General features: G+C 39.9%; 1 long non-coding RNA gene across 1 annotated transcript; it reads left to right on the top strand.

Moving 5' to 3' along the window:
• Nucleotides 1-122: 122 nt before the first annotated feature.
• Nucleotides 123-4868, top strand: LOC123936356. Its single transcript, XR_006817243.1, has 2 exons — nt 123-257; nt 4108-4868. It is a non-coding gene; the product is annotated as an uncharacterized LOC123936356 (long non-coding RNA).
• Nucleotides 4869-16031: the final 11163 nt, after the last annotated feature.

Consider the following 16031-nt stretch of genomic DNA (forward strand, 5'->3'; position numbering starts at 1 on the left):
GGTAAGTTTTTCTGTGTTGGAATGTACCTCCTCCAGGTAGCAGAGTCTCTCAGCAGCTTGACTCGGAGCTGCCACTTTCTGCAGCTAATTGGTCATTTGCTTTTTGCTGTCACTAAAGGCAATTTGCAGATGCATGTGGGCAAGCCCTTGATGTGAACGAGCGGCTCATCAAGGAGGACCAGCTGGAGTACCAGGAAGAACTGAGGTCCCATTATAAGGACATGCTTAGTGAACTCTCCGCAATCATGAACGAGCAGGTAAGACTTGGCTTGAGGTAGGCCAAGCTGCCACGTTATAGAAACTGTCCATTCTGTCCCTAGTGCCAGAAGGACTGTAAATGTCTCTTTTCTTACATGAACACCATGAGCACAGAGTTTCTCACTCCTCCATATACAAGATCTTTGCCTCTCAAAACAGAGATCAGGTTAGGGGAGAAAAATCTATAAGGGAAAAAAAAAAAAAGATGAGAATCCAAGTAATTTCCAAAGTTTCAGGTATGTTTATCCAAACTCTATGAAAAGTTGGCTTTCTAAAATAGATGGAACCAAGACACCAAGGAACACAGGATGGCATTCCACTAGGTTTGCTGCCACTCCTGTCTCCCCAATGTACACCTCTGCAACGCCCGAGTTATGAGGTGGAGTTCTACAGTTCTGCCACCAGGGGTCTCTGCACCATACTCGAGAAGAACCCTAGGTCTAAGGTCAAGGCTTTGTAAGGTCCAGACTGCATCTACAGAGGCTGGGAATTCCTGAAGATGTGCAGAATTGGGTAAAACTTAATCCTCTACCCCACCAGCAGGTCATCCATGCATCTAGCATGTTCCATAAGGGTGTGCACAAAATCTGGATATTCATGAATCACAATACTTTTTGAGGTGCAGAGAATCAAGTGGAAAAGCCAAGGGCCACTCTTTGACTTCCCAGCATCCATCTGCTCCCACACCTGGACATCTCAGCCTGGACGTCTTACTACTCACGGTCTCCTCCAGGAGACCTCCGTTACAGAATAACAGAGCAGGAGAATTTGAATAATCTCCTAACAGTGCCTTATGCACAGTAGCCACTCATTAAAAATTAGTTCCCCTTCTTTTCTTTAAATGGCCTGGCACTACAAACACTGTTCACAAAGCATGAAATGTATCTCATGCATGTTTTCTTCCCAGTGCATTTCTCATTGTTTCTTTTGTCTTCTTTTCCATCTCCTTTTACCCACATTTTAAACTCTCCAAAGTAGCTAGGGGAAGAAATTGGTTAATTGATTTATGTTGGAGATCGTTAATCTCCCTGGATAGGATTCCTCAATGAGGGATTATTGTTAGTGGTTTGGGATTATGAAGGGGCAATGGTAATTAAAAACTCAAGAGAGATGCCTCGGTTGCATAGAGTGAAACAAAAGAACAAGCAGTGGATCTTAAAGCTGGAAAAGGTGGTGAAGAAATGTTTGTTTCCAACTATAAATTGCATCTGACCTTGAAACTTCAGGCAAAAAATACTTTTCTCTTTTTTTTCCTGGCAGCTCTGTCGCGGTCCGTGTCTGTACAGCTTCTGTTCCTCTGTGTCTAGTATTTCCCTCAGTACCATAAGCAAAAGTGGTATGTTTTTCTTTCCTTATGTCTACACTGTCCTTTGTGGCCTTCTGGTCTGCCTATCTCTTCCTAGTTGTTCATATCCCCCCAGACACCTCCATAGTGGCTAGTGTTCTCTGAATGTTTATTTAATTAGAACAATTTTATTTCCATTCTGAGATAGACTAATATAAAAAAAGCTTGCTGATTAAAGTTAAAAGCTTATCTTTTATTTATTTTTTTAAGTAGGCTACATGCCCAACATGGGGCTTTAACTCATAACCTTGTGATTATGAGTTCCATGCTCTACCAACTGAGCCAATGAGACACCCCAACTTAGCTTTTAAAAAGAAAAATCATATCCAGCCAATTTGTAAAATATAGTTGAGGTCAGTTGTATCTGAAACAAAGATTCAGTATACCTCAGATTGCAACAACAACAACAACAACAAAAACAAAAACAAACAACAACAACAACAAAAGTCTTCTGCACAAAGCTAAGAACCAGCTGATTAAAAGGAGAGAAATAATTCTTTTGCAGGATACCTTTACTAAAAGAAGCAAAGTTTAACTTTGTGCTCCCTGGAAATTGATGCAGAGAAAAAAATGGGTGGATTGCACAGATCTTATTATTCAGTAAAAGAAACAGATCTGTTGGCAGGAAAGATCAACTTTCCCCTGGTCCTGGGGATTTGTCACATTGGTATTTATATATGGGACAAAGTTTTCCTTAAAAATGATTTACTCTATTATATGGGTATGCCATAGTTCTACCTTAGATTAAAATGAGGACAAAGTATTAACTTCTAACTCTGTAAAAAAGATTCTAGAAGAGAAACTAGTTAATAATCATCAATCAAAAGTATAAATTATCCATAGCAAAACTATAAGATATCTAAGTGAAATTAGCTATTTTCATGACAACCATCGATGTGTTATTCATTGGTTGTAATGAACAATTTCCTAAAATCAGGAAGAGCTAGCCAATGATTAAGATCTAGAAAGTCCCTAGTATTTTAAAAAATGGGTGTTGTCTCAGTTCAGATTTACAACAGCAAAAAAAAAAAAAAATTGTTTACTTCTTTTTCAGTTTTTTTTTAATGAAAAAGCATCTGGCCATAATGATTGAATTCAAACTCTAGTGGAGGGAAGGGTTGTCAAATATTAGCATGAATTCATTCACATAACTTTATACTTATGTTCTGGAAGAAAATTACATATGTAGTTACAATGAAGAGAGAAATTCTACCATTGAACTTTTAAAAACAGAAATAGTGTTAGAATAGATAGACGTAGAAAGAAAGAAAAATAACAATGGAATTAATTATGCAATTGACTCCAAGAGTGCCCAGAAAAGTCTTAGCTAAGAGGGTATCCTGAAGCCACCAACTTAGTGAAAGAAACTTCAGTATATGGAAGGAGATGGACTAGGATAAAGCGGATGCTAGCGTGTAAAATGGAGATATTGGGATGAAGCAGTTCGGGTTGCTAAAGTGACAAGCAGACAACAACTACCTTTATAGGCAGCCGAATGCCACACTATTTTATAAGTAGCCAAAACCCATAAAACCTCTTTTGATGGAGGCCAAAGTGATACATGAAAGTAACTGGAAGAAACATATATGTCAGATGCTCATCTGGAGACTGTTTCAGCACTGGCAGTGATAGCATTGTGAAATCAACGGCCGTGATGAATCTCAAATGTAAAATACAGAGAAAGGAACGTGTCCACTCTGTTTGGTGCCACGCAGGCAAGATGCAAAGGCATATTGCTCCGGGAGTGTTAGATACTCTATGGACACTTTATTTCCCAAACTATTTAAGCGGAACTTGTGGCATCGATCATGAGGAGAATTTATGGGCAGTCTAGGATACCCAGATGCTTCGTGCTCTGTGCAGGCTGAAGTGTTAGCCTGTCTTGGAGGGTTAAAGAGGGTTAAAGCTAAACCATAGTAATATGTCAACTAAGTGGAAAAATCTTTTGAAATATCCAGTAAGTCTCTCCCTTACAGAGATACATTTTAGAGGTGCCTACGATTTCTGTTGTTGTTATCATATTTACATATCATTATTCGCACAGATTTGACAGGAAGTTATTACTTAGGCACGTTAATATTATTTTCAAAGTAAAATCAAGGCAAGGTGTATTTTTTTCTTATATGTCCATTAATGGAAACATTTAAATGAGCTTTCGGGTGTTTCCCCTTTTTGCTATTTTGACAGTATAAATTGTAAACTTTTAGAATAAAGTGAAATTCTGGAAGTACTTAGATACAATCATAAAGTCATTATTTATAAATTTATATCTAATAGTCAAAGAGTATTGGGAAGCTATTTTAACTCTTGTCAAAATTCTTCTGACATGGGCTTGCAAAAAATTCCAGAACTATTCTGATAAGCTCATTTTCAACAACTCACAGCTGTCCTTACGGGGGTGAGGGAGAAGCACTGTTCTGGGTTTTAATTTTGTGCTTGGCAATATTAACACGAACCTCTCTATTTTCCTTTTCTTTTGTCGTGTTGCATTTCGTCCTGTCAAGATTACATACAGGGACGACCTATCAAAGCGCGGAGCGGAGCGAACCTGCCCTCCTGTAATTAGCAGGGCGGCCCCAGCTGTGCCCACCGTCTCCATCTCAGCCAGTGAGGAAGTTTGAGTGGAGCTCTGCTGCATCAGACACACCTCAAAGGGAACCCTCTGAATTTGCAGCTCATCTCGGGGAAGAGAGAGATTTAATTTATTTGAAGTTTTTATAGTGTTAATAATTTTTTTTTTTTACCTCGCTAGCTTGAGAATTTTGCCCGCCTCCGGTTTTGCACATTTCTTATGATTTGTTTGTTTGTTTTTTTTCTTGAGCAAAGTTGATCAAGCCAAGCTGAACATTTGCCATGAAATTGCAATGAATGTGTAGCTCAAAAGCAAACCCTAAGTTTGCTGTCAGTTATAATATGTTCAATACCAAGTCCTAGTACACATATTTTAAAGGTCAAAGTGAATGTTTTTGTAACATTTAAGCACATTTCAAATGTAAATAGAAGATTGTAAGATATATGGTTTTTACCAAATTTAAAAGAACCTTTTTAGTTAATACTTATGACAGTGCTAAAATTGTATGAATAACATTTCAGATACCATTATATTAAAATATTTGTGTATGTGTACAAAAGTGTTGATAAATACTAACCTTTAAAGTTTGTGGAGTTCCTTTATTTGTAATATATGTGCCCTTAAAAGCAATGGGATGTGAAATTATATAAGTATTTTGTTGTTAATAGAAATAAAAAATACAGTTACTTTGCATTCCGTTCCCTCTTGAAGAGTGGGTGAGTTCCTACTAAAAGTGGTTCATAGGACTGGACATCTGCTGAATGCAATCCCACACTCACTACGTATGGTGCTTCCTTAAGAAGTTGGGGAAAGGACTCCACCCTCGGCCAGGCTGTTACTCCAAAGATCAAATCAACATGCCAGAGGTTTCCAAATCTACATTAATGGGATGATTGGGGAAGATAGAATGAATCAGAATCTTGAGGGCTGTGGTATTTAATAGGGATCTTCACAAATATTCCATATAAACTTGTGGTGGGATTGCATGTTCCTGCCTCTTTTGAAGTTAGACTTGGCCGTGTCACTTGCTGTTGAAATGTAAGTAGAAGTGACATGTGTCATTTTCAGGCATATACTTAAAAGCCAGTAAGTGGTTCTGCCCAATCCCCTCCCTGAAGCACTCACATGGAAATGAGGTCTCTATCAGCCTGAGTCCCCAAGTGACTACAAGGAGCATACACACACACACACACACACACACACACACACACACACACACACACCCCAGCTACCACCACTCCCCACCAACCTTGTCAAATATAGAGTCTGAGTCAGCAGCGCATTTGGTTGTATTAAGGTCCCAAGATTCAGGGATTGTTACCACAGCATTATGAGCTCATCCTGGATGAACTGTGACTGAGGCTCAACCATGTATGGGAACCACTAACACATTCCACCTCCTCCTCCAGCCAGCTCTCTCCCCCAGGCAACACCAGCAGCCATATAGCTGAACTGAGCTGCCTCCAGATGCAGAAGGCAAGCTTGGCAAGAGCATTTTACATTCACCCTCAGCAGCCATTCCAAAGGTCTGGCCTCCAATTAGGAGACTTCGGCTGAGTTCATCTTTCTTCTTCAAAAGTCCATCAGCCACTATCCACAGAGGACCACAAAGGAGAGTAGAGCTTAGAAGACATATTTAAATACTGTGAACACAGAAATGATAAAATTGTATTTTAGATGAAAACTCTAATCACTCAAGATTTACGTAACTGCTCTTTTCTCAAAAAGAATGCACTGCTTTATTTAAAAAATAAATAAATAAAGCCCTGTGATGAGATGACCTCTGATTCAAAGTAATACTCTCTGCTTCATTCTGATTCCAGCTTTCTGGGTATTTGTCTGGCGGGATAGAATCTTGGTCATCTCATCTAATTTCCTCATCATTACTATACCAAGAACCCAGGAAGACTCTTCCCCTGCTACTGTTCCCACCCAATTTCCACCTTTAGTCTCAAGACCCTAAGCCCATCCCAACCCACCCTCTGCCCCAAGGACACTGTCAGCAATGGGCTACCTGTCCAAATCTGAAAATACAATCTATAAGGAAGTAATCATAAATAATGGGTCTTTGGGCCACCTGGTGACTCAGTCCACTCAGTGTCCAACTCTTGATTTTTATTCAGATCATGATCTTGGGGTCCTGGGATCGAGTCCCCTGACTGGCTCCAAGTCCAGCATGGAGTCTGCTTGAAGATCTTCTCCCTGTACATCTGCCTCTCCTCCCTTATGCTTGTATACACACACTCTCTCTCTCTAAAATAAATAAATATTTTTTAAAAATAAATATTTTTACTTTTGTTAAATGCTCAATATTTTATTCACAAGGAGCAGTATGTTCAATGACTTCATTGCGGTTTACTCCAAAGTGGTTCCTAGATCAAGTCGTTGAAGAGTTTTTTGTTTTTTTTTTTTTTTAAACAGAGTACAAGAGGGAGGGAGAGAGGCAGACTCTCCACTGAGCAGGGAACCCATTCTGGGGCTCCATCCCAGGACCCCAAGATCTTGACCTGAGCTGAAAGCAGACACTCAACCGAGACACCTAGGTGCCCCATATAGCAATAGCCTAAACACAATTGCTCTAGAGACAACGAGCTGAAACCACTTTGCCTTAACAGCATCAAAACTCACACTGCACAGTCCCAGAGGCTTGTATTCCTGCCTTCTTTAGCCCAGACGCATCGGAAACTGAAGCCACACCCATGTTTTCTCTGTGGCGCACAATGTCTTTAGGTTTTTACAATTAGATATCAACACTTAAAGATTCAGAGACATAAAATTCCAACTTCTTAATATCTGTTAAGAAATCAGGCTCTAAGGGGCGGGGGTGGGAGGTTGGGGGAAACAGGTGGTGGGTAATAGGGAGGGCACATATTGCATGGAGCACTGGGTGTTGTGCAAAAACAATGAATACTGTTACACTGAAAAAATAAATTAATTAATTAAAAAAAAAAGAAATCAGTCTCTGTGGCAATGCTGGATTCAATTCCCACATGACAACAATCAGTTAGCTGAGGTACTGTTGACCCTTTACATGTGCCTTCCAGCTTGCCAGAGTTGGCACCAGGTCCTAACTGACTTATGCCAGATCAGCCCTCTTACCTATTTCCTGCCTAGACCTAGGCATCTGCAGACCTCTGTTCAGACAAGCTTTTTGTATGTAAGCGTAGTGATCACTAGATGTGGATAGCAGATCATCTGTTTCAGAACTGGGCAGGACACAAGTTAAAAGGCATATTTCTGAGCTCTATCAGCCTTCTGAAATAGAAACCCCTAGCTCCATACCCAGCTCCACATGATTCTTAGGCACACCAGGGTATAAAAATTCCACTGAATCCTCTAATTAACTACCCCTAAAAATGTACTTTGCAGAAGACAATGCCTTGTAAACCATTGTTTACAACTGATTTTCAGTTGCCAAGACAGTGAATTCTTATTTTATATTCTTTTTAACTTTGTATAACTTCTCTCAAAGCAATCTACAGCATTTTACCCAAATTAATAACTCCTCAAAATAAGCTCAGGAAAGAAAAAAATGATAGTAAATTTCACAGTTCCACAAATGGAAATGGAAAGAGTAAAAATAAGACAAGTGGGATCATTTTCATTATTTACCCTGGAAAGTATCCAACATAGAATATGTCGAGGTGGTGCTTGGGCTCATTCCCGGCTCTGTCCACCATCCATTCATCATCTCACTCAGTAGCTACCTCTCTTTCCATTCTCATTTTAAAGTACAAAATGCCGGGGTGCCTGGGTGGCTCAGTGGGTTAAAGCCTCTGGCTTCGGCTCAGGTCATGATCCCAGGCTCCTGGGATGGAGTCCCGCATCCGGCTTCCTGCTCAGCGGGGAGCCTGCTTCCTCCTCTCTCTCTGCCTACTTGTGATCTCTCTCTGTCAAACAAATAAATAAAATCTTTAAGAAAAAAAAATAAAGTACAAAATGCCCAGCCTGTTTAAAAAAATTAACATATCCATGAATTTTTGGTAATAATTACCTTACAAACAAGTGTCCATTATCCAAACCCAGAGTATGTCCCTATTTTAACTGTGTTCTCATTCGTTTAGAGACCAATATAAATGGGTCCATTAGCCTGTTTCCTTCAGAATGACATACTGTTTTCTGGAAAATGGAGAACAAGTTATAGGGAAGTATCAACTTTCAGAACCCTAAACGCTGCTCCGCAAGATTTTACCATATGTGTAGATGGACTTTTCATCTTATAGTCTTGTCAGACTCCAGAAATATAAAAAGATATATGTATATATAAAATCAGAACTCTTATGAACAGTTAGGAAATGAAACAAATTTGAAAGCAAATGTGACAAATGATTCCAAATTACACTTTAAATTTGCTCACATTACAAGTGGTCTCCATATCTTCCACTCCTGCATTTGTATCGGTGAAAAATTATGTCTATTTAAAAATAGATATCATATGATGAAATGTGATATTTTGTTCAGAAAATGATGAAGTACAGGCATGACTAATGTTCAGGATTCTCTGCAGGAAGCCCCTTACCCTCCTTCTCGTTCCTTATCGTGCCCATTTGCCTACATGTACCCTTTACTTAGATCCACGATGTTCTGCTCACTTGGGGGGAAAAACAAAACAAAACAAAACTATTTTGTGCTTCCTTCTGACAGAAAGATCCATTTCCCTTTTCTCCAACCACACAAATCCAACCCATGGACATCAGGACTAGCTGAATTCATACCTGTGGTGGATGCTATGATACTACACCAGCTCCATCCTTGAGGACTGAGATACCCACTCTCCCAGCTGCCCAGAGGCCTGGCAGCTAAAGGCTCTCCACTGAGTTCCTCTGGCCCAAGGTCACATCACTGCCCAGAGGAAGCTCACGCTCAAGGATTGGTTGACAGTGGAAACTGCAAAGGCCTGGCTTCTTTGCCCCAATCCAAGACAACTCTGAAAGGCCATCCTGGCTCCCCGGCTCTTAAATAAGAGGTCATTTGTAACCACATCATGGTTGAACAACTCCCTCTGTCCACTCATCCTCTGAAGAGGATTCCCAAGAGGCACTGATTCCCAATACATTTCCTGCATGTACACCTCCACATAGACTCTGGTTCTTTGGGAACAGATCAAGTCAAAAGCTTTTCAGATGCTTTGCTTATAACTCTTGCTCACCTGGATTTCTCATCCTCTGCCCTTCATTGGCCAAAATGCCCTTAATCTCCCATTTTTCTCTTCTTAATTATGTTGTCAGTTATCATTTCATGTGTACCTGTGTTCTTCCTAACAATATCATGCCTTCCTTGAAGGCATATTGTGTCTTAATATTCTTTGTATTCTTGGCAGTTCAAATTATTGACCTAAACTTCAGAGTTCTGGAGCCCAGTTCTGAAACTTCTGTCAGGATGAAACAGTTCCAGAAAAAAAATGCTAGGGAAGGGAATGAGGAGCAGAGGAAGGAAGGGCAGATGTGAGAAGATAGGTTTGAGGCCAGAAGTCAAGTGTCCTCAAATCTCTTTTTTAAGGGAATATTTTTGAAAATATCAGAGTTTACTGCTTTCTGGATTCTTCTCAGTTCTCAGTTCTCAGTTCTCAGCCTCAGCAGAATTTTGCTACTAAAGTATTTGGTACTAAATATGTGATACACAGGAACAAATTAAAGCAAAAGTATTAATGTCATGATGTTTTCATTTGGAAGCTTTCCAGCTCCTCTTTGTTTCCAGTTCCCTTAGATTCCTATGCCCACCCCATCACCCCATGTTGCCTCACTATCGTCCCTATGCTAACCCTCCACCCAACCCTATCTTCCTTAGGCAGAAACCCCACACCTTTCCAGTCTGTGCTTGCCTTCTTTCCAAATGGGTTCTGATTCAAATGCCAATTCCAATCAAAGGTAGGTTGTTTCCTGGGATGCTGGGTTGGGGAGAATTATGCGAGGCCACCTTTGCTCACAGAAGATATGCCCCACTAGCTACACGATGGGCATAAGAGCTAGGAATGGCAGCCTACCTGCTGTTCCTTTGCCATCCATGCATGAACCCTCTCAAAGGCTGACATCAAGTTATCTCAAGCTATAGTGCCACTGTCTGGTTATAGGCAAGAGTGATATGGTTTCCTAGGAATATTAACAACAATCGTTGTTGTTAACAACCTGATTAACCCAATCAAACAACAATCATTAACCCCAGAAAGTGAAATTCTAAAGGTTGGAATTGTAGGTGTTCCGATATTCTGTCACTAAAGCTCTTCCTCAACCCACACTCTTCTCCACCATATCACTGCATAGACAATCATCTCTTCCATGTAGGCTGAAATCATCCCTGAACATATTCATTTAAACCAGATCTAGGTGAAATGGTACATGAGTTACAAAAAACCATCCTTACTAATTGCCCAAAGTCTCAGCTAGGTATCTCCTTGGGCCAATCACTTGAACTCTCTAAGAGAAAGACATGATCATCCCTGAACAAGTTGTTATGAAAATTAAATGAATAAAACAGATGTATGGGTACTTTGTTGAGTGTTATCCATATATGTCTTATACTAGTCACTAATTGAAAATTGTCAGATGTCAACCCTACCAACTCATGCTATCTTCCCACATTATTCCAATGCAATCAGTATCTGAGTCTCCTGATCCAAGGTATGATGGCCACTGAGAGAGCCACATGTACATAATGCTAATGAATCTTGAAGGCATGAGAAAGTTTATGGGAGATACTGAATATTTTAAGACAGTGAAAAGGAGTTCAAGACATCATAAGAGCTGACATTTGAGAGTCCCCTTGCCATGTTTTTTGCAGCTTCACCCTGGTTATGTCCTGAAAATAATGAGAATATCCATGGTCCACTTAGAGAACACAGTCCCATCCTGGCAAGGAGCAAATTTGCCTGAGATGTGAAAGTGGTAAGTGTTGATTTGCCTACGGGACCGGGAGAGGAGCAGCTATAATTAGGGAGCAGATAGACAGATAAACAAGTTTGGGCTCAGAACTTGGGTGATTAGGTGTTGTGGGTAAATTATAGAGATGAGAAGACATCAATCAAAGAGAGAAATTCCTGTGAAAGCTCTAAACTCCTCTGCCTTCCTCTTGCCCCTAGATATTACTGTAGGGAATACATGTGCTTTGGGATGAGAAGGAAAGGAAGAATAATTTGGTAGAATGATCATAAATCACAAGTCTCAAGAGAAATACTACAGTAAGCACATAAAGTTGATCTTACAGGAATAAGGAGTAAAAGATAGATCAAAACATGCCCAAATGGGGTTCATGAATGTTGCTTGGAGAAGGTAATGGTGATTAAGCCTAAGTAATTGTGTGAAGGTTTACAAAGAATAACTTTAAATAACACTAATGACAAGGATCTTCCAGAGGAATCTGTTTGCAATTTTCTTACATCATTAATATTAGTACCCAACTACAAAGCCATTGTTTCTTGGATGTATTGCTAATGTATAAAGGATATTTGCTTTTAGAAGCTGATGACTTTGTATTTCATCAAAAGCAATACACCTGTAACTACTAAATCCAGTTTTTAAATAAGATAGTGAGTGATAGTTGCACGATATTTTATTAAACACAATGGCCCACTGACCAAGGAAGTTTGTTCCATTATACTCACAGGGAGGTTAGTAAATCTCTTTGGATTTCTAACGGACTCATCTTCTGAAATGCTGTTTTTCCCTTTGAATGAGCAATTTAAAAATTAAAGTAAAGTAACGTTCCAGAAACCAATTTGAATCACTTCTTTAGAAAAGGAATTTTTACTTTTTGACAAAAGTCAAGTAAACTAGAAATCCAGCCAGGAAGGCTCTAGAGTGTTCTTTGGAAATATTTCCTAGCAGTGACCCAAGGCCATGGCAGGGCTTTTACCACCTCAGCTCAAAAATATTCCTTTGGATCCAGAGAATCAAATGGCCCATCACATTCTGTGGAGTGGTTTTCAAAGTTCAGACTCTCCTGAACAGCTGAATAAAATAGACATTGACTCTCCTAGGTTTATTGAATTAATTATTCCTAGGCTAGAGGACTGGGGAAGTGCATGGCCCCTCACTCTGCCTTTAACCTTAGAAGAGCTGAAAATAGGATTCCTTTCTAGAAAGAACCTGTTCCCATTAGGATTTCAAGCTTAAGAGTTGCAAATGATGATGCAAAACATCTTTACTCTACCTTTAAGTGTCCCTGATTCAGAAACCACGGGTATTTATAGTTACTGCTGGACAAAGTGGTGAGAAAACAATAACAGGCTTATGAAACCAGTATTCACTGCCTCCTGGAGTGTCATTGGCATTTATAACTGTGCTAACAGAGCTTCTCTTCCCATCTTTTTTTTTTTTTTTATCTTACTGTTGGTCCTGCTTAGAATGAGTCAGAACCTCAAGAGGGGATGGGTAGGTGCCACTCCCCAGAAATGGGGATTTCCTAACATCATACATTGGCAAGAAGGAAATGAGAGGCTTAAAAAATGCATGAAACACAAATAAACCTAGTCCAGCAAAGTAAGCCAACACCTCCCTGACTCCCAGGCTGATCACCGGCCCTCGGGAGTCTGAGGTTTTCCACTTGCAAAAGCCCCCATACGATGAGACATCTGTTTGTTGCTGGAGGATATCATGGCAACATTATTTTATACCTCTCAAAATAATTTCCATTTGGCATTATAAATAAGTACATCATTAGAAGTTGGATTTTCAAATCAAGCTGTCAGTAAGATAACAAGATGCCTTAATTTGAAGAATGGGTTTTAGTGTTTTGGTTACTATCAATTTTTCCAGTCCCATCAAATGTGCAGCTTTTCTACTTTCAAGAGAAACTCCTTTCAAAGAGTGACTTTGGCAAAAATGCAGGGCTCCCAGAGGACTACACAGCTGCAATCCATTCCTTCTCCTGGAAGCCATAGAAATAACTCATGGTTGGAGTTACTGAAAATTGCTCCACTGTTTCACCTCAAAAATAGCCTTGAGTGCAGTGAGAACTATGCTTTACTTTCTAATTCATTTCATCCCTTCATCAGAATTAGCAACTTCTTAGATTATGTATTTATCGTATCAGATGATATGTTCTTTGAAGGTGAAAGGTTAGCATATTCTCCTTTTGTAAATTAAGAAATGACATTCTGGGGAGCCTGGGTATCTCAGTAGATCCAGTAGATCGGCGTCTGCCTTTGGCTCAGGTCATGATCCCAGAGTTCTGGAATCAAGCCCCATGTCAAGCTTCCTGCTCAGAGGGGAGCCTGCTTCTCCCTCTCCTACTCCCCCTACTTGTATTCCCTCTCTCACTGTCAATCTCTATCAAATAAATAAATAAAATCTTTTAAAAAAAAAAGTAACATTCTCCTTGTCAGAATTCCCCACTTACACTTCTGTACTGTGATATCTTAACATTTGAATATGCAATTAAAATGAGATCTGAAAGACTTCCCATAGCAATCCATTGTCACTGGTCAAAGACAAACACCTTCTCCTGGCCTCTCACAGCTAAGATCCTGCATGGTTCAAGAGAAAAGAGAACACTCCGTAAAAGGAAACAGAAAACAAGTAGTTGAGTCAAAACATGAAGATAAAGATGACATCTTGCGTGCTTCCGCAGTCCAGAGTCCTAGCGAAGTCCCTGGCATAGAGAAGGGTCTTGATGAACACTTGCTGAATATGTAGGTGAATGAATGAATGAATGAATGAAACAAAAAGGTATCAAAGTTAGACCTCCTTGAGCAACTTCTTACCAACTAATAGCTCTTAATTTTCCACTGGAAGGGGAAAGTATTAAATCGGAATGGCATAGTGGTTTTAGTTCCGGTTTTGGCTCCACCCAGCTCCACCACTAATCATGTGTGTGATGTTGCGTGAGCATCCTTACTGAGCCTCAGCTTCATCATCTGTAAAATGATGAACACACTGATTCCATGGGGTTGCGAAGAGGAGTAAGTGAAATAAGAGCAGAAACAGTAGCATATGGCCTGGGAACAAGAAACCCTTGATATCTGTGAACTAGAATTTCTGGAGAGAGAAATTAAAATGAGAATTTCTCTGGAAAGAGAACTTAAAAATTCATTTAAGACAGCATCATTGTTATTAGCCTCATGAAGCAATTTCTAACAAATGTATTCCTATGAAGAGACAGGTCTCTTTTGGTCACCTCTGGTGCTTAACCACTTAACTTTTATCTTATCCTTTGAGGTATGACCAGTGAAATGTTAAAGGTATTGAAAATCTTTTTGGCTAAAGACAAATTCCTTTGCAGTAAATTCAACTTTAAATCAAACTTCCAAAATACTACTGTACTAAAAAATTTGGCAAATAAACATTTCAATATACAACTTCAATGCGGTATTTTTTGAAATGCCCATTGTCTCAAAGATCGATGGAGATCTATAAACTGCAAAATAATTATTGAATATTTGGTTTACAGCTATGGGTTATGGACTTTAAGTTGCAAGAAATAGCTTATGAAAAACGGAAGTACTTGTTTACCTAATAAAAAATTCCAGTGGCAGATCTGGTTTCTAAGACGCTAGATCTTCAGGATTCTATCCCACTTCAGCTCTCAGCTTTTTCTTTTTATTGACTTATTCTGAGGCAATCTTTTCCTCCATGACTGCAAGTTAGTCACTAACACATCCAAGACTACAGTTTACCAGCTTTAAAAATGAGTGGAAAGAAAGTACTTTTTCCCAGATGTGATATATCAGATTACCATTCAGTAAATATTCATGATCTTCCCTTTGACTTTCATGCGTGCTTTCAATATCAACATTGGCCATGTGATTTGCTTTGTCTGATGGAATATTAATAATATGACTGATAGGGGTGAGAGCTGCAAAAAGCTCGGCCACTGCGACCTGACCTCTTGCATTCTGCCTTCATTTATTAAAGGACTATATTTTGAGTTGAGTAGCCATTGGAGCTGGAAGGATAAAGACAGATGGAGCAGAGCTGGACTGAACCTATAGCTTGGAGCCGAATCCAGCCAAACAGAAATTGTCAAATACCAGCCAGTCATCACAGTTATCACCTCGGTAAAAGAGAAATCAACACACATTGTTGCATGCAACTAAGATTTGGTGTAGTCTTTCACACAGCGTTTATGAGGCTTCAGATAACTCATGCACGTGAAACTCCAAGATAATTCTCAGGTTTTAATCTCATTAAATCAGAAACAGACTGAGGGTTGCTGGGTGGAGGAGGGGTGGAGAAGGTGGTTCGGTTATGGACACTGGGGAGCGTATGTGCTATGGTGAGTGCTGTGAAGTGTGTAAGCCTGACGATTCACCCTCCTGTACCCCTGGGGTAAATAATACATTATATGTTAATAAAAATAAATTTTTTTTAAATGTGGTCATCAGCATCTCCTAGGAGCAGCACGAGCATTACCTCGGAACTTACTTAAAATAGGTAGGTCCCACCCCAAACCTACAGAATCATAAACTATGAGGGAGGGGACCAGCCGTTTTTCTTTAAACAAGAACTCCAAGTGATTCGGATTCACCATAAACCTTGAAAATCACTGACCTAGATCATATGTGCATCCTTAAACCAATCATAGTGCATAAATGACCAGGCCTAGAGCTAGGTATGGATCAGCAACACCAGAATTATCTAACCCAGTGGGGCAGGACCTGAGAATGTGCATTTCTTTTTTTTTTTTTAAAGATTTTATTTATTTATTTGACAGATAGAGATCACAAGTAGGGAGAGAGGCAGACAGAGAGAGAGAGAGGAGGAAGCAGGCTCCCTGCCAAGCAGAGAGCCTGATGCGGGGCTCGATCCCAGGACCCTGGGATCATGACCCGAGCGAAAGGCAGAGGCTTTAACCCACTGAGCCACCCAGGCACCCAGAGAATGTGCATTTCTAACAAGTTCCCAGATGATGCTGATGCTGCGT

This window comes from Meles meles, unplaced genomic scaffold (assembly GCF_922984935.1).
Source record: "Meles meles unplaced genomic scaffold, mMelMel3.1 paternal haplotype, whole genome shotgun sequence".
In the NCBI taxonomy this organism is placed as follows: Eukaryota; Metazoa; Chordata; class Mammalia; order Carnivora; family Mustelidae; genus Meles; species Meles meles.